Source organism: Puma concolor, chromosome E1 (genome assembly GCF_028749965.1).
Source record: "Puma concolor isolate L17-30 chromosome E1, mPumCon1.1.hap2, whole genome shotgun sequence".
NCBI classification, from domain to species: Eukaryota; Metazoa; Chordata; class Mammalia; order Carnivora; family Felidae; genus Puma; species Puma concolor.
Genome location: NC_141680.1, coordinates 21,124,498 through 21,144,019, shown reverse-complemented (window position 1 = coordinate 21,144,019; position 19,522 = coordinate 21,124,498). Strand labels below are relative to the sequence as shown.

Here is a 19,522-nt window from a genome sequence, read left to right as displayed (position 1 = left end):
AGTAAAAAGAGAAGGAAGCTTAAGATAGCAGGAAGAGTATGAGGATGGAAATAATGACATGTGAGAAAAAGATAATGGTAATAAAACCCGGGGAAGATAAACTTTAAACAGTTGCGATCCCTACTGCATATGGCTTACAGGTATGTGATTTTTTTCAGAACATTTTTTTATACAACCTTTTCTCTAAGGAACCTCCCCAATAGGTAAAGGGAAGGAAATTTAAGATCCCATTCAGTGATTTAGAAGCCCTTGAAGGACACTTTGGCTCACAGAAGACTCATAGCCGATTGGTCTTGGGCCAGTAAACCTCAGTTTGTTATTCTCTATAACAAGGGGGTGATACCCGGCAAGCTGAGGATCAGATTAAAACTGTGTGAGCATGTGTGTGTGCTTACACGTGCATGCGGTGCTTGGTAAGCACGTGAAGACAGTACTAAACAGAGTTAACACTCACCCGATCCTTCTTCCATGCTAGGCTCTAATTCAAAGCCCTGTGCTGCATATGCTCACTCATGTAAGCCTCACAACAGCTCTGAAGGTGGGTGCTATTATTATCCCCATTTTATAGCTGAAGAAACTGAGGCACAGAGGGGTTAAGTAGCTTGCTCAAGATCACAGCTAATTAGTAACGGACATGTGCCCAGGCAGTACGGCTCCAGTGTCTGTACCCTCTGCGTCTTGTGCTCTGGACCCTGCTACCCCACCGTGTTAGGTACCGGTACCACCCAGCGCAGGAGGCGTGAAATATCTAGAACGGAAGCACATTTTAAAATAGAAAATGAGAGGGGCAGAGGAGACGGACCTTGTAGATGACCTCTATTTCCTGTCATCTCCCTGGGAATTCGTTCTATAGAAACCAGTGAGAATTGCGGAGGAAGCTTTTTTCTCTTGAAAAGAGCAGACATTTCTAGGCTGCCTTCCTGTCAGCGGTGGTTATCTGACAATGAGCCCTTGAATGGAGAGTGTTTGTTGGCTGTTTCGAACCACAGGTGCGAGCATGTGATGAGAGTGGCCCGTTACTTATTTTCTGTTTATCCTGCAGTGAAAAAGCACTAATATAATGTGCTCCCATAAAGTGTGTATAAATCACTTTTAATCAAACTTCAAGGAACTCTCTCCACTTCCAAGGGTGAAGTCTTTTTTTCCTTGTCACTCCATCTCAAATTAAATGTTAACTGTCTAGTGCCTGACATCACTCTAGTTTGGTTGGACTCAGAAATAAATTGTTTCTGTCAGGGCTGGGCACTTGGGTATTGGAACCTAAGTCTTTTGAGATCAGAGCCCTATATCTCAGTGTGCCACAGCTGCCCACACAGATAAACTGTCAAAAATTAACCCAGGGGCGCCTGGGTGGCTCAGTTGATTAAGCGTCCGACCAGCTCAGGTCATGATCTCGCGGTCTGTGAATTCGAACCCCACATTGGGCTCTGTGCTGACGGATCAGAGCCTGGAGCCTGCTTCCGATTCTGTGTCTCCCTCTCTCTCTACCCTTCCCCCACTTGCACTCTCTCTCTCTCTCTCAAAAATAAACATTAATTTTTTTTTAATTAATTTTTTTTAATAAATTTTTTTTAATTAATTTTTTTTTGCTGAGGTCAGCAAACTGTGGCCCACAGGCCAAATCTGGCTAACCACCAAGATGATTTTGCATTTTTAAATAGTTGGAGGAAAAAAATGAAAAGAAAGAAAACATTTTGTGACACCTGTTTCTATAAAATTCAAATCCATTGTCCACAAATAAAATTTTATAGGAACACCACCATGTCCGTTCATTGCGTCCACACTGCAACAACCAAGTCGACTAGTTACAAGGCAGCCTGTGTGGCTTGCAAAGCTGAAATGTTTACTGCCTGGCCCTTCACAGGAAAACTTTGCCAACCCCTCACAAGCTGCAACAGAGCATCTCGGTTGGGCCCACTTTTACAGAGTAGGTTAAGGCCAGTGAGTGAAAGGATCACATGAGCCCACTGAATGATACCTGCACTGTTCAGACCTTGGACTTGATGTTTTATCCCATGAGTCACTAACCATCTGTACACTCATCAGAGTGAAACTGGACAGTCATTCATCAGCTGCTTAGTTGGAGTGACTCCCTGCACTATTTGTAAAATATTTGGGGTCTCTGGGAACACATTTTATTTATTTATTTTTAATGTTTAATGTTTATTTATTCTTGAGAGAGAGCGAGGGGGAAGAGGAGAGAGAGGGGGAGTCACAGACTCCAAAGCAGGGTCCAGGCTCCGAGCTATCAGCACAGAGCCTGATGCGGGGCTCAAACTCACAGACCGTGAGATCATGACCTCAGCTGAAGTCGGACGCTCAACCGACTGAGCCAACCAGGCGCCCCTCATTTTTTTTTTTAAAGTAGACTTCACACCAGGTGCTGAGCCTAATGCGGGGCTTGAACTCATGAACCTGAGGTGAGAGTCGGACGCTTAATGGACCGAGCCACCCAAGTGCCCCTGAAGTTCATTTTACTTTGTTTTTTAATTTTTTTTTTTACATTTATTTATTTTTTGAGAGACATAGAGAGACAGAGCACAAGTTGGGGAGGGGCAGAGAGAGAGGGAGTCACAGAATCCGAAGCAGGCTCCAGGCTCTGAGCTGTCAGCACAGAGCCCAACGGGGGCCTTGAACTCACAAACCGTAAGATCATGACCTGAGCCAAAGTCGGACTCTCAACTGACTGAGCCACCCAGGTGTCCCCCCCCCCTTTCTTTTTAAATGGGAACACATTTTCAAAGAAACATCATCAATTATCAGGCTCCACAAGGAACCTATAAATTCTTCAGATTAAGGAATTTACGTAATGTACTTTCTGACAGACTCAAAAACACTGTAAAGTCCCTATTTGCCCTGCCTTTTTTTTTCTTTTGAAGCTCAAGAATTAGTTGCTAACTAGTTGCTAAAATCTGTTCAAAAATATACTTAAAATGGGGTGCTTGGGTGGCTCAGTTGGTTAAGCTTCTGACTTCGGCTCAGGTCATGATCACATGGTTCAGAGGTTTGAGCCCCACATCCAGCTCTCTGCCGTCAGCACGAAGCCTGCTTTGGATCCTCTGCCCCTTTCTCTCTCTCTCTCTCTCTCTCTCTCTCTCTCTCTCTCTCTCAAAAATAAGTAAACCTTAAAAAAAAATTTTAATGCAGTTAAAACTTTTCATAGACACAAACCCCACGTGTCTGCCTAATTTTTGGTGACCTTCTGTGAGCTGAGGCTGACCCCCAGGCAGCGTTTCATCATCTGCTTGTGTTGTAGTGATTGCTCAGTCCCAGAAGGGGTTCCTCGACCCGCTTGAAACCCCACAGAAACCCCCCTCGTGCATTCAATCAGAGCGCACGCTTGGTGAGTGCCTGTGGCGTTCCAGGCCTGCACACCGTACCCCGTCTTCCTCTCAGAGCAGTTGCAGACCACTTCAGGGAGCAGCTGTAAGGAAGCAACCACATTGGTGTTGGAAAACTAGAGAGGGGAGAAGCTGGCAGAGATGTGCATACAAGGTCCCACAGGAACACGGAGGCAGGCTTTTCAGGACAGTTGGTCTTTCCATTGTCTGTCCATTCCACAGACAACTGTGTGCGGCTAAATTGTGAGGCCCTGGGTCACAGCCCCCGCCTCCCGGAGCTTACACTCAAGTGGGGCAGACACACTGAGACCAAGTAAACGAATAAATAAAAATAATTTTATTCATAGTAAGTGCTCAGGAGGAGCAAGCAGGGCTCTGAGACAGAGAACTTACTTAGGGATAGAGTGATCAGAGAAGGCCAAGTGAAGAGGTGTCATTTAGGGTCTGAAAAGATGAAAGGGAGCTGGTCATGTGGAGACCTGTCCAGGCAGAAAAATAGTTGATCTAGAGGCCCCGAGGCAGCAGAGAACTTGGTGAGCTTGAGGAGTTGAAAGAGCAGGAGTAGGACAGGCGGACCAGTTAGAAGAATGAGAAATTAACCAATCCCGGGAGTGTGGTGCAGAGGAAGGAGGGGCAGAGCTGTGCGGGCAGAGGCTTAGAACAACAAGGCTTGTTGGTGGACACGCGCATGACTCAGGAGGCCTCCAATGTGGGACTCCCGTCAGGAAGAGCAGGCTAGGAAGCCAAGGAGGAGCCAGATTGTGACAGGCCTTGCCTATCAGGCACAGGATTTGGGCTCCGTCCAAGTAGACAATAGGCAGCCCAAACACAGGGGAATTTTGTGTCTCCAGTTAAAAACATTTTTTTTCCCAGATAACAAAAGTAACTCTATATGTGGGAATTTTGGAAAATGTACACCGAGACATTGAAAAACAATCTGTAAGCACACATTCAAACCATTGTTAACATTTTTATATCCTCTTCGCATACAGATATATGTAGTTTTCCAAAAATGAGATTTTTTTAATACGTTCTGTTTTATAATTGTGATTTCACTTAAGCATATGAAGCAAACATTCTGAAGTGTCTTCCTGGGTCACTAAGTATTCTTTTCCAGTACGACATTTTTTTTAAGTTTATTTATTTATTTTTAGAAGGAGCAAGTGAGCACAATCAGGGGAGGGGCAGAGAGAGTAGGGGAGAGAATCCCAAGCAGGCTCCACGCTGTCAGTGCAGAGCCCAACATGGGGCTCAATCTCACGAGCCATGAGATCTTGACCTGAGCTGAAACCAAGAGTTGGATGCTTAACTGACTGAGCCACCCAGGCGCTTCTTCATCTACCTTTCTTAAATGAGATTGAATACTTTCTCCCATCGGTCTGTGTACTTGTTATCTGTATATGTGTTGTGAACTGTTCATATCCTTTGCCTCTTTTTCTTTTGGTGCCTTTATCATTTGGTTACTAATTTGTAAGAGCACTTTAGATATTAGGACTGTTAACCCTCGTATACGTTACACATGTTTTCCCGGCCCATCTTTTTAAATTACAGTATTTTATTCTAGAGAAATTTTGCATTTGTAGGTAGTCAAATCTGCCTTTTCCTTTAGCCTTTGCATGAATGATTTAAAAAGTCTCACTCATCCAAAGACCAGATAAATATTCACTGATGTTTTCTTCTTATTCCGTATTCATTTTGTTTTGTCAATTTCAATAACTCCTCGTCTTTAATGAGATTTCTGTGTTAAAAAGATAAGTGCAGAATTGTGGAGGAGGCTTTAGAGGGGAAGGAGCTGGTATCCAGAAGACCGGTTACCTAGCTGTTGCAGCTGTGGCCCAGAGAGACATAGGCCAGTGATTCTAACCTTTTCCATCCCGACATGGTCCAGTTGCACAGCCTGTGCCCCCTCTCTCATTCTGCACGGTGATTCTCAAGTGGGGTGCAGGGGATGGGAGAACCTGTGGTCTGTTGAGAATCCCTGGTGGAGACTGAGAGGCGAGGATCTATTTAACAGAGGCCAGTTAGCAGCCGCTGATAGGCTGTGGGTCATGAGCAAAGGAGCTGGCGACTCCCAACTTTTTATTTGGGTGACCAGGTAGATCGTGGTTCTTTTAATCCAGACTGTAGAGACTAGTAGATACAGGGCCTTAGAATGGAGGGGAGGGAGGAGCACAGGAAATGATGTAGGCTTAGGACTTACTCATTTTGAAAGGCTATCTGTCAGTTCAGGTGGAGATATCCATGCAATGTCTGCCCTGGGGAAAAAGATTTGGAAGCCTGTGGCTTCACGGAAGTCAAAGCGGCGAGAGGGAATGAAACAGTCCATGTGTGGAGAACCAGAAGAAAAACATGGCCACACAGGAACTCAGGGGGAACACCAGAATTCAAGGAGTCAGAGAGGGGGCGTTGAAGAGGAAAAATAAGCAAAGGAACCAAGAAACTGTCAAAGAAGCCAGAGGACCAGAATGTTCCAAGAGGTGCCAAGAGAAAAAGAGTTTCAAAGATAGAGAATGGTCTCCAGCGCTGGGATTTTCTAGCACGATACTTGGGTTCTTCACCGGACAGTCAAAACCCACCTCCTTTTTCAGCTACCGTTAGACTCCCTGTTCTTACATGTCAGATCCATCAACACCTTAGAGTTGTCCATACTGCTTCCTCTGCCCACAGCGATAGCCCGCCCCCCCTCCATCTGGTTAGCCACTCATCTTTCAAGAGCTACTATATCAGCTCTTCTGTAAAGGAAATACTGTCCATCCCTCCCCAACATTGTCCTGTCTGTCCTCAGAGATCCCACAGCACCTGTAGTGCTTACCTCTAGGCTAATGTGTCACCTGGTGTGGTAGTCATCTACTTACCAGTGCTTTTCAGGCTTTTCTAAGGAACTCCCCTCGCCGTCACAGAGTAAACTCAACGTTTACTAGAATCAGACACTGAGGCGGCCTCTGGCATGTCTCTTTCAAAATCCTGTTTTAATAATCAACACTACTTTTCATTCTGTCATTCCAGATGTTGGCTTTAATTTAAACGCGTGTTAAATTATTTCCAGTTACGTACTTGGAATCAATCTTCCCGGAAGATTCTCTGTGTTTCTTCTGTGGCTCCTCATTCTATAGCACACTGCGGAGGATCAAGGGAATCACACCCCAGTGTAAGAAGCTTAACTGGAGGGTGTGATGAGAGAGAAAGCAGTAGCGAGAAGGCACCAGCATTATAGTTTATCTTAATTTGGGGCATTTCATGGCTGCTGGGGATAAAATGAACAGGTAGCCTTTTTGGTCTTTTATGTAACGGAGGAGACCTGAACGTGTTTGTAAGCTGAGGAAAAAGTAATAGCCAGTGGAGGAGAGACTGGAAATATTTATTCAACTCCCTCGAGAAAGAACTATTTATCAAGTAGCAACAATGTGCTAGGCACTGTACCGATTTGTGACCAAAACAGAGTTCCTTTGCCAGGGCTCTCCTCTCAGCAGGACCGAGAGAGCAGGAAAGGATAATGGGCTGTCATCCAAGGAAAGGTGGAACCTCACGCTTACTGCTGCCCTCACGGGGAGAACAAAATATTTTAATGTTGGTCTAGGTCAGACATAATTATGGAGGTGAGACTGCTGAATTTCTTAAAAACCACATGCATTCCAAAGCGTACTGGATATGGGGTGTGTGTGTCATGAAGAAAGAGCAAGAGGAAGTGTGCGTATGTCCAACGTATATTTGCCAAAAACAGTTTTCTCCCATGATTCAGACGAGGTGATGCTCTCAGGATGTAGAAGTAGAACAAAGGCAGAAAAAGACATGGTCGAGTCTCTGTCTAGCTGGTTAGCCTAAGCTTTTCTGGGTTTTCAGTAAGTGACTCATTTCCCCTTTGTGCGATTTTCTTAACATATTCTGCCTGAGACTAGCTGTTACATCCAAAGAGAAATAAACCACAGGATCTGGGAATGGACCACACATTGATTTAATCCATTTTGTAATCACATTAATGTCCATTCTCTTTGAGTCCTATAGTTTAGACCATCTCACAGATCCCCACCGCCCAGAAGTCATTTGTCACCAGACACTGGCCACTCCCTGCTTAGTTACAGTGCCTAAAATATTTTCAGCATCAAAAACTATAGGAGATCTCATTTGTAACTCTACATTCATATCTGTTTCACAGATATTATTAAGAAGAAATGGCTGTGAATTGAATAAAAGATTCTTTTTAAATGACTTCACTTTTATTATATCTGTTCCTTTTATTATAGGCTATCCCCAGATGCTTTTTAGAAGTAAGGCAGGGTGTATTTACAAGTACCTTTTAAAATTACTTAGAAAACAAATCCAGAAAGACTAAAAATGTTGGGCTCTGTGACCTGCTTGTTTTTCATGATGCAGTATTACAGGGGCCTTACTAATCCTTTGTGATTAAGCGTGGAAAATTTTGCTTTAATCTTTGCAACAGGTTAGATCATGAGACCGTGAACACCAAACAAACAAACAAACAAAAACCCACTATTGAAAATTTTTTATATTGAATATTGCTTAAATCATTGCTGGAAGCTTTGAAAATCATTTTGTTTCATTGGTAACTGTAAAGAGACTTGACCTAACATATTGTAAATATTGGGCTCTAAATTACATTTTCTGTAAACTATTCACTCTTGTAGAATACTAAGTTAGAAAGATTTTTGTAGATTTTTTTTTGCACTTTGCATTTTAACCTCACTGTACTCCCATAAGGTGGGTAACAGAATTAACGGTCTGCTCTACGTGACCAGTGAGGATATCAAGGCACACAGATGAAAGAGACGTACCCCAGGTCACGCGGACAATAGATAACCTGCCTACCTCCCAGACCTTGCCACAGAAGAGTTTATATTCTAAGGCAGGGACAAATGAACATTTATAAGAGTAAATCTCATTCCCATGAGCAGAAAGCAGTACCTTTAACACCACTTACCATAGGGCTTTGTAAAGTTGTAAGGTCCCTGTTGAACTCCTCCCATGACCTTGCTGACATTTTCAGAAGGTGTCCCAGAGGTCTCTGCTCACTGCCTGTCTCTAAATGTCGGTGTTCATATTATGCAGTTATGCAGTTTGTGGAGAGTGTGTGTGTATGATGTGTAAATACAGAAATAAAAAATGACACCGAAGAAAGGGCCAGACATCCATTCATGGTCTCATCCGAAACGGCAGCTTCCTTCCAGCACTAGGGAGCAGGTCTCTTTCCTGTGGGGCGAACAACCTCGGTCCGTGACCTGCCCAGACCTTCTTGCTCAGCTCAGGCCCGAAGCCAGCTCCAGCCATAGCTCTGACCCCTTCCCCATTTCCCTCTTCTCCCACCTGTACCTGGATGTTGTAGAGGACAAGCTTAGCCAGAGCCAGATTTTCTCACTTTGGGGCTCAGTAGAAGAGCCAGTAATTGCTCTTTCCTCGTGTCAGGAGTAGACTAAGAGGGGCTTTCACACCAGGCTGTCCAAATGCCGCTGCTCTTAGTAAGGTCTCCATCCCTGGAAACACATAAGCTTAAACCAGACTATGCTTGGGATGTCCTAGAAGGTGTCAGTTGGAAGGAGAATCACAAAAGACTTTTCCTAATCTGAGCATCTATGATTCTAAGGCAGTGGAAGTCACCTGGATGCCTGTGGACACAGGAGCACAGGAGGTGTGGTGTGGTAACACCTGTACCGTATGGGAAGGTGTGGCATTTATTTAATGTACCTAATTGCTTTGAGCTGCACATTCCTTCACTGTAAAATTGGATTGAAAATACCTGCCTCGTGGGATTTTCATGCAGATTCATTTAAATCATGAAACAGAATATGAAATGCCTGGCCCAGTGTCTCAGGCACTGCATAAGTGATGGTTATGTTTAAAGATTTGCTCTAGTCCGGGTGCCATAACATATACAAGAACGATTTGATTGCTGCCTGGGATGGATGGGTTCTCCTTCTTGGTGATTTGGTCAGCCTTTAGTCACCGAGCTCAACAGGACTCTCCATAATGCAAAGTAAAGGAAACATCACGATGTACTTTGTGTTGCATCTCTGAATTTGCATTTGGGCATTACTGACCTACCCATAAACATAAACGTTGAAGTTTTATAGAATATGAACTATAATGGACTTTGGCTTTCCTTTCTTGGGGTTCCTCTTAAAAGGCAGGAGAATTCATTTTTCCATATTTGGAAGCACAGAGATTTGGGGAAAGCGGTAGGCTCTCTTTAAACAGTATTCCTGACAGCTATCATCCCCGAAAAAATCCTTTGTCTGCTTCTCTAAGAAAGGTGCTGGAAAGGAGCCAGCATGTAGGAAAGAAAAAGACAACTGGCACAGAACAGAAATGTGTGCTAAAAATACTAAAACCAACAAGGATTCATCTGAAAGCAGAAGAGAGTCTGTGTATGCCCCTGCTTCTGGACTTGCTCAGAACCGTGATGGCTCCGTGTTATTTGGGGATGACAGTAATTACGGAGCCAGAGTGCTCCTCGGCAGAGACAGACAGAGTTCCAAGCCGAGGGATGGTTTCCATGGCAATAGCATCAGCATCTGAATGACTTCCTGTCACAACAAGTTGGCGATTTAATGAGTTCATTACTGAATTCCAAAGGAAAAGCAGAGAGCGGATGAGCTCCTGTTCAGCCCCCAAAGTGCCTAAATCCATAGTGGGAGAGCCATTTCTGTCCATGCAGCCAGGGCCGACACGCAGACAAGCTGGGTGTTGCAAGGCGGGCGTGCCAAGGGGAGGGAATCCGTGCCTGAACGTGCAGCCACGTGGTCTGTGAGGGCCTCAGTGCTTGCTATTCTGAGAGTGTGAGAATCCCGAGAGTCTTCATTATAAGCTCACCCTGATCCAGCCTAATGAAATTAATGATCACAGCAATCTAGTCCAGGGGCTTCCGTACCCCCCAGTATCCCATGTCGTTTAGAAAAATCTAAGGAAAAGGAAACAGACCTTAAATTCACAGAGCATACAAACAGAAGTGGGGGGTGGGGGGGGAGCTTGTGACCCTACTTCCATTCTTCAGTGTCGTACAGAGAGAGAGAGCGAGAGAGAGAGAGAGAGAGAGAGAGAATATGGAACAAAAAACACAATCACGTGGATACCATCAGAAATCAGTGGTGTCATTCATTTGGTCAGTTGCATATAAAATTTGAACTGAGAGGTAATGTATCACAATAAGAATGAATCATAATTAACCTTCCATACCTTGCTGTCTTTGCTAATGTAAATCTACTATCTGGCTGCCAGGATAACACAGCCGCAGTCTGGTTGATCAACTAGGGGCCAGGTCAGGACACAAGTGAGGGAGTGGCCATGATTCCTCGGGAGCGCCTTGGTGGCAGGAAGCAGAATGGTACTCCATTCCTCTCACATCCATTTCCCCATTAGTTGGGTAAATATTTGACCCCTCAAAGTGTTCACAGTCCAATAACAGGGACAGAATACATTCAGAAGGAAAGAGACGTGCTGCGGTTTCTTGACTGCCGGGCATGACCACCGTGCCACCTGCTTTACATGCGCTCTCTCCTTGCGCCCTCTAAGAGCCCCCCAAGATGGGTGTTGCCCCCACTTTTCAAATGACAGAACTGAGACCTGGAGAGGCCGCGTCACTCGCCAGAGGTGCCCGTGATTAGTAAGTGGCAGAGTCAGGATTTCTGCTTCATCCTCTCCAACTCGGCCCATGTTCTCATCCGCTTTGCGTAAAGAGAGGTGCAGAGTCCGGGCCAGGGCCTTCGGGGGGAAGAGGTCAGAGAGGAGGTGCAACTTAATGGGACCTCACAAGGTGGACAGATTCCCCCTCCTACATTAAGCAGTGACCCCAGGTAGGTATCCTGAGGCCGGTGGACCAGTCTGCACACAGTTACAAGGAGGAGAGGGAGTTTAGAGACAGGAAAATCACAGCGAACTAAAAATACTCTTAGAATAGCGTAGAACATAGAAGGGGGATGTGACATGCACGTGCCAGTATTGATCCTTTTCTGTTTCAATAAAGATAAGGACAAGCAGTTGCCTGACTGGCATACCTTGGAAGGATGTGTCATTGACTCTCATTTGTCGAGATGCAAAGGTGCTGACTTTCAGAAACGACATCTAGCGTATTTTCCTGGGTGCCTGAGAGCTCAGTGGCCTTTCACTGTTTTTCTAACCCTAACCAACAAAATACATGGGACAGGAGAAGGTTGCTTGCGTTTGCTAAGAATGCTGCCCTACAATGTGGCTAATAACGCAAGTTTTTACCAACTACACCCTCCTCGTGTTTGGAGGTTCCTTTAAAATACATCACTGTTTCATTAAGTCATGTGGACAATTTGGACAGTTTTGTTAAGAAAATAATAAAATAAGAGACCAGTGCCATATGAAAATAAGCATGCCCTTTTTGCTTTAATACGCATAGGGTTATGTGATCGAGATTTAACAAGGCCACCTCTGACGGCTACACAGACTGCCGTGCACCATCTTACGGGGCGCCTGTCACCTCGGCGGTGATAGGAAGGGCAGCCCTGGAGCCGTGCAACATGGCAGCCCTTGTGTTTAAACTCTCAGGGATAGATAAATCCATCTTGGAGTGGAGATAAAGATCACTGCACCCAGTTTCCCGTGGTATTTGCTGCCCACACCATGCCACCCTGGCTTGGATGCGTCTGGGCTGGGGCACCCGCCGCTTCTGAGTGTCACGGGGCATTTCACACAGACCTCACCAGGCGGATTACTGACTGTGCTTATGATGGGGGGAGTATTCAGAAAGTAGTCATTCCTTCTTGTCCCCAGACTGTCGGCTCTTTTTGAGCATTACCTCCTACAGGCTTTGCGAACATATTTTCCATATGCTGCAAGGTGTAAACATTGTGCTGTGTGTGCTCTTCAGACGTCCCTTCCCGTTAAGTACACACGTCTGAACACGTGCGTCAGTAAAGTGTTAATAAACTCACAGGGGCACAGCTGGAGAGGGCTTGACCGGTGTCACAGGAAAAGGCAGTGTGCCCCATTTCCCTGCCACTCTGTGGGAAGCGGGCCCTGGGGCAAGTCTGCACACGCGTGCGCGTAAGCCCAGGCACCAGAGCAGTTGTGCCAGAGAAACAGGGGAGCTCTCCAGTCCGGAGAGCGAGGGGGAAACCTCCCCTTTCCCTAGGAGAGCTTTTGCCAGACTGCCGGCTGCTACGATGAGTCTATGTAGTCCTGGTGGCTGTTCGGCATTGCCATTCCTTACCCTGTGTCGCTCTGCTGGGCCCGAGCACGTAAAGACGAATGAGACCTGAGGCAGGTGGACAGATGCCATCCAGAATGGTAAGCACCGTCATCCAGAGGTGTGCCGGCAGCTGTGGGAGCCGAGAGGAACAACGGCTGACCCGGAGCCAAGGATAGGGCGGTCTTCGGAGCCTACAGGGGGGAAGCTTCTGGAAGAGAGAAAGCTGAGGAAACGGAAGGGGAAGAAAGGAGGAATTAGCCGGGGGAGGCAGGGGGAAAGGAGCATTCTAGTAAGAGCAGGATGTGCTGACGCTGTTTCAAGGGGCTCTAAGGATAACTTCGTGTGGGGTGGGAGGGGGTGTGGAGACTGCCCGAAAGGAGGGTTGAAGTGGTGGAAGGGGGCCAGGGATCGCCAGGGGCCGAGTGCTATAAAGCTTCAAATGTCAGGTGGGTAACGGCTGCATGTGTAGGGGATCTACCTCGTGCCAGAGACTGTGAAGGCTTTGCACGCATGCCCTCTCTTGTCCTGCACGTTCTCTTGGGGCTGGGACTGGAGCGTGGACCCTCTGAGGCTATAGACTGTCTATCTGGCCATGAAGAGCTCCACTGAGCTGTAACTCACAGGCCATTCACTTCACTCATTCAGAGCCTACAATTCAGTGGGTTTTAGTACATTCAGAATTGTGCACGATCCACTTATCAACTTAGAATGTTTTCCTCGCCCCAAGTAGAAGGCCCATACCCTTTGACAGTCACCCCCCCCACACACACCATTCCCTCTAAACCCCTACCCAACCCCAGGCAACCACCAGTCTGCTTTCTGTCGCTATAGATTTTCCTATCGAGACGTTTCATCCAGTGGAGTCGTATAACATGTGGTCCTTTGGGACTGGTTTCTTTCACTGAGCATCATGTTTTCAGGGTCCATGTATGCCGTAGCAGTGTGTCCTATCGGTACCTCCTTTTTATTGCCAAATAATATTCCAGTGTATGAATATACTTACATTTTGTTTATCCATTTGTCAGTTGGTGGACGTTTGAGTTGTTTCCACTTTGGGGCTATTATGAATAATGCTGCTATGAACATTCCTGTAGAAGTTTTCGTGTGGACTTGTTTTCATTTTGCTCAGGTATATACCTAGGAGTGAGATTACAAGGTCACGTGGTAGCTCCGTGTCTAACTTTATGGGGTACTGCCACATTATTTTCCGAAGCAGGTGCACCCCTTTTACATTTCCACCAACAGTGCAGGAGGGTTCCAGTGTCTCTATTCCTCACCAACACTGGGTACTGTCTTTCTTATCACCACCATCCTGGTCAGTATGAACTGTATCTTTGTGGTTTTATTTGCATTTTCCTGATGATTAATGATGTAGAGCATCTTTTCATGGATTTATTGGCCATTTTTATATCATTTTAAAGCAATGTCTATTTAGATCCTTTGCCCATTTATAAATTTATTAATGTTGAGAGAGAGAAAACACGAGCATGGGAGGGGCAGAGGGAGAGAAAGAAACAGAATCTGAAGCAGGCTCCAGGCTCTGAGCTGTCAGCACAGAGCCCGATACAGGGCTCAAACCCATGAACTATGAGATCATGACCTGAGCCGAAGTCAGACGCTTAACTGACTGAGCCACCCAGGTGCCCCAATCCTTTGCCCATTTTTAAATCATTATATCTTTTTATTATGTAGCTCAAAGACTTCTTTGTATATCCTGGGGCACCTGGGTGGCTCTGTCAGTTAAGCGTCTGACTCTTGGTTTCAGCTCAGGTCATGATCTCACTGTTTGGGAGTTCGAGCCCCACATCGGGCTCTGAGGTGACAGCGTGGAACCTGCTTGGGATTCTCTCTCTGCCCCTCCCCCACTTGCATGCGCTCTCTCTCTCACTGTCTCTCAAAATAAATTAAAAAAAATTTTTTAAGAGTTCTTTGTATATTCTAGATACAAGTTCCTTATCAGATATGACTTGCAAATATTCACTCCTGTTCTGTGAGTTGTCTCTTCACTTTCTCAATGGTGTCCTTTAAAGCACAAAAAGTTTTAATTTTGAAGTCCAGTGGATCTGTTTTTCTCTTGTGTTTTGTGCTTTTGGTGTAGAGACTAATTTTAACCAACACATCATTTGAACTTGATCCTAGAAGTTATGAGTAGCTACCAAAGGACTTCAAGTTGTAGAATGACAAGATTTATAATTTTTCTGTAATTTTTTTAACGTTTATTTATTTTTGAGAGACTGCAAGAGACAGAGCATGAGCAGGGGAGGGGCAGAGAGAGAGGGAGACACAGAATCTGAAACAGGCTCCAGGCTCTGAGCTGTCAGCACAGCCTGATGTGGGGCTCGAACTCACAAACCATGAGATCATGACCTGAGCTGAAATCGGATGCTTAACTGACTGAGCCACCCAGGCGCCCCAAGATTTATATTTTTAAAAAATCAAACTAATGCATGGGTAAGCTAATAATGGCTCCCAAAGATATGTCCATGTCCTAATCCCTAGAACCAGTGAGTATTAGTTATTTGAAAGAAAGGTCTTTGCAAATATAATTAAATTAAGGATCTTGAAATTAGGAGATTACCCTGGATTATCCCCGTAGGTCCTAAATGCCACCACAAATGTGCTTATGAGAGAAAGGCAGAGGGAGGCTTGACACACCCAGAGAAGGGGATGGTGAGGACAGAGGCAGAGGTTGGAGTGACACAGCCCCCAGAATCCAGCAGAGGCAGGGAACCCTAGAGCCTTGGGAGGAACGTGGCCTTGGTGACATCTTGCTTTCAGACTTCTGGCCTCCAGAACCGTTGGAGAGAATGCATGTATACCAGCAGCTTTGTGGTAATTTGTCGCAGCAGCTGCAAGAAACTAATACAGTGTGGTTTTTAAAAAATCAAATAGTGGATGGGTTTAAAGTGAAAGGGGAACCTGGCTGGCTCAGTTTGTGGAGCGTGGGACTATTGATCTCAGGGTTGGGAGTTCCAGCCCCATGTTGGTTGTAGACATTACTTTAATCTTTAAAAAAATAATGAAATAAAATGAATATATAAACAACATGCTATACTGTCATCTTTTTAATTTCTCATATTTAGACATAAGATTGACTGTAAAAGATGATGGTTTATTTCCTTCCAATTATTGTTAGTTTTTTCATTACCTTCGGTTTATTCTTTGTTGCTTTTACAGTTCAAAATACCACATAATCAGATGTAAGATGCCATCTGTTATAAGATGCACCACTATTTTATATTCCCCCAAGGAAAAATAACGCTGACAATTATACCTTATTTTTTAAGTTTAATTTTTGAGAAACAATTATACTTTTAAAGCGTTGTCAATGGGGCACCTGGGTGGCTGTCAGTTGAGCGTCCAACTTTGGCTCAGGTTATGATCTCATGGCTCGTGAGTTGGAGCCCTGCGTCGGGCTCTGTGCTGACAACTCAGAACCTGGAGCCTGCTTCAGATTCTGTCTGTCTGTCTGTCTCTCTCTCTCTCTCTGTCCCTCCCCCATTTGTGCTCTGTCTCTGTCTCTCAAAAATAAACATGTAAAAAAAATTTTTTTAATAAAGAAACATTAAAGTATTGCCAAGAGTAAGGAGCATTCCGGTTTCAAAGATATTAAAGGCCAGGAAAAAAAGTATGAGTTTTGGAATCGGTGAAATACAAAAACATACAAGAATCTCTTTTTCATGCTCCATCAACTTCAGACATGACCTCTCTTAACCAACCACCGTGTCAAAGGAGGAAGATGTAACTGTCCCTGCTTGAACTTTTGACACCTACAGGTTTACATTGTTAATATTTACATTGTTTTATACTTTGATGATTGACTCTAAAGCTGAAACCCCTAACTAGGATTTATATTTCTATAATTTTATGAACATTGTTTCTTTTGGTGCCAAGTAGTATACTAGGATTACATTTCCTTCCCTATGGAGTCATTTCTCTCTCTACTGACACCTGTGTTACTTAGTGGCCCTCAGTCCAAACTATTCGTTTCAGGGGCACCTGGGTGGCTCAGTCGGTTAGGTGTCCAACTCTTGATTTTGGCTCAGGTTATGATCTCACGGTTCATGAGATGGAGCCCCACATTGGGCTCTGTGCTGACAGCTCAGAGCCTGGAACCTGCTTCAGATTCCCTCTGTCCCTCTCTCTCTCTCTCTCTCTCTCTCTCTCTTTCTCTGCCCCTCCCCCACTCATGTGCTCACTCTCTTTTGCTCTCTTTCTCTAAAAATAAATAAACTTTAAAAAAGACTTTATTTCATAGAATCTTAATATGTTGTTTGTCACAGATACATCTCATGCCAATTATACAAAGTAATTAGACCCTAAAAACTAAACATTTTTTTTAAATTACTTATTTTTGAGGGGTGCCTGGGTGGCTCGGTCGGTTGAGCATCCGACTTCGGCTCAGGTCATGATCTCACGGTCCGTGAGTTCGAGCCCCGCGTCGGGCTCTGTGCTGACCGCTCAGAGCCTGGAGCATGTTTCAGATTCTGTGTCTCCCTCTCTCTCTGCCCCTCCCCTGTTCATGCTCTGTCTCTCTCTGTCTCAAAAATAAATAAACGTTAAAAAAAATTTTTGTAATAAAAAAAATTTAAAAAATAAAAAAATAAAAATTACTTATTTTTGAAAGAAAGAGAGAGAGAGCAAGGGAGGAGGGGCAAAAAGAGAGGGGGACAGATGATCTGAAGCAGGCTCTGTGCTGACAGCAGGGAGCCCGACATGGGGTTCAGACTCATGAACCATGAGATCATGATCAGAGCCAAAGTTGGGTGCTTAACTGACTGAGTCACCCTGGCGCCCCAAAAACTAACCATTTATGATACTAGCATTTGTAGCGCCTGCTCTTTAACGTCACTATTTCTATAGACCTTCTCTTTAATTCCTCAATTTCTCATCAGGGCCAGGAGTAGACAAACATTTTCAGTAAAGAGCCAGATAGTAAATATTTTAGGCTTTGCAGACCATGCAATCTTTATTACAAGTACTTGACTCTTCTATTAGGGCACAAAGAGCATCAATAGATAATATGTAAATGAATAGCAGACATATCTGTATTCCAATAAAACTTTATTCAAAATCAAGCAGTAGGGGCACCTGGGTGGCTCAGTTTGTTGGGCGTCTGACTTCAGCTCAGGTCATGATCTCACAGTTTGTGGGTTTGAGCCCCACATCAGGCTCTGTGCTGACAGCTCAGAGCCTGGAGCCTACTTCAGATTCTGTGTCTCCCTCTCTCTCTCTCTGCCCTCCCCTGCTTGTGCTATGTCTCTCTCTCAAAAATGAATAAACATTAAAAAAAAATTTTTTAATAAAATCAAGCAGTATGCCAGATTTGGCCCATGGGCCTTTTTTTCCCATCCCCTGACTTAGAAGAATAAATTCTGACCTTTATATCTTGGAAGACAGTCAGGATTTCAATTTGGAAGCTTTTGAATAATTTAAATGACTGTTACATGGGTCACACAAGACCAAAATAAACACCTAAAAATCTCAAATTCTTGAGATGTGGTTGATATGGGCCTATGTCGGAGCCCTAAGAGGAAACAAGTCTGCTGAAGCTGTACTCTTGTACGTTTCTCCATTTCTTGGGTAAATCAAGTAAGACAGAACAGAGAAACAGCTTTCATCCAACCGCACATTTCTGGGTCAAAGGTGGCCTTTCAACTCCAAAAATAGAATTCTTCCCAACCTCCACTTCCTGCTGACAAGAAGTGTGAACCCTTCGATTTCTAACTGTGAAAGGATGCAATTCATGGGACTTTTTTTTCAAACCACCAAAATGAAATCCTGAGTAATGAAGCTTAAAAGAAGTCAGTAACAATTGTTGGAACATTGCCAATGTTTAAGGGTGTCAAGTGGGAAATTCTACAGATCAGACCCAGATCAGATTCCAAGATATAATTCAAACTTGATAATGAAATATATATGGCATACTAGTATTTTCTTTATTCATACTATCATTTTTTTTCCAACTCAAATGTAATTCTAAGCAACTAATAAACTGGCCTTGCCTTTAGAATTATCCATATGAAAATCTGGGAAATTGAGGGGCACCTGGGTAGCTCAGTCAGTTAAGCGTCTGACTTTGGCTCAGGTCATGATCTCACATTTTGTGGGTCCAAGCCCCGCACCAGGCTCTGTGCTGACAGCTCAGACCCTGGAGACGGCTTTGGATTCTGTGTGTGTGTGTGTATCTCTCTCTCTGCCCCTCCCCTGCTCACTCTCTGTCTCTGTCTCTCTCTCTCTCTCTCTCTCTGTGTCTCTGTCTCCAAAATAAACATTAAAAATAAATAAACAAACAAATAAATAAATGCATAAATAAAAATCTGGAGATTGGGGCGCCTGGGTGGCTCAGTCGTTAAGCGTCCAACTCTTGATCTCGGCTCAGGGCATGATCTCACGGTTCGTGGGTTCGAGCCCCACATTGGGCTCTGCACTGACAGTGCGGAGCCTGTTTGGGATTCTGTCTCTCTCCCTCTCTCTCTGCCCCTCCCCTGCTCACACCTTCTCTCTCTCTCAAAATAAAATAAACTTTAAAAAAAAAAAAATCTGAGAAATTAAGCCAGCCTGACGATTCATCACTTACTTAACCCACACATCCATATTTATGGTTCCTTTTAATATCTAAACCTATAAGAGCCTACTCATTTTATCCAGCTGCAATAATAAAACTCAGTTTGCAGTTTTAAATGACTTGACACATTAGGATCTTCTTTTGTTTCCCCTCATCAAGTTATGACTTGTGATTTCATTTGCACCAGGCCCAGAAAATAGCAGAACCCAAGTCTGTAGCCTTGGAGACCTTAACTCCGCTCTGCTCCCCTGCCTCTCGCTGGGCTCTGCCTCTCAGGACTGAGTACAGACTGCAGGAAGAGAGTTAAGTGTGAGAAAGAAATTTGCCCTTCCCCCTCGAGCTGCTACAACCTTGCTTCTGGAGGGAAACACTCTGAGATCCCCAAAGGTATTATCTCAATGTTATAGGCTTTTATATAAATACTGTATAAGCACAATGTATTGTTTC

At 44.5% G+C, this 19,522-nt stretch overlaps 1 protein-coding gene and 1 long non-coding RNA gene across 4 annotated transcripts in view; one reads left to right on the top strand and one right to left on the bottom strand.

Annotated features, from left to right (window-relative positions):
• The window catches only part of MYO1D (myosin ID), a 361,575-nt gene that overhangs the window by 304,636 nt on the left and 37,417 nt on the right, over positions 1–19,522 (top strand). The window lies entirely within an intron of this gene.
• LOC147574190 (uncharacterized) overlaps positions 11,684–19,522 on the bottom strand; it is a 31,631-nt gene continuing 23,792 nt past the window's right edge. For both annotated transcript variants that reach the window (XR_015243992.1, XR_015243993.1), the window contains 2 exons: positions 13,511–13,644; positions 11,684–12,730 (listed from right to left, as the gene is read on the bottom strand). This is a non-coding gene — a long non-coding RNA (uncharacterized LOC147574190). The remainder of the gene's footprint in view (positions 12,731–13,510; positions 13,645–19,522) is intronic.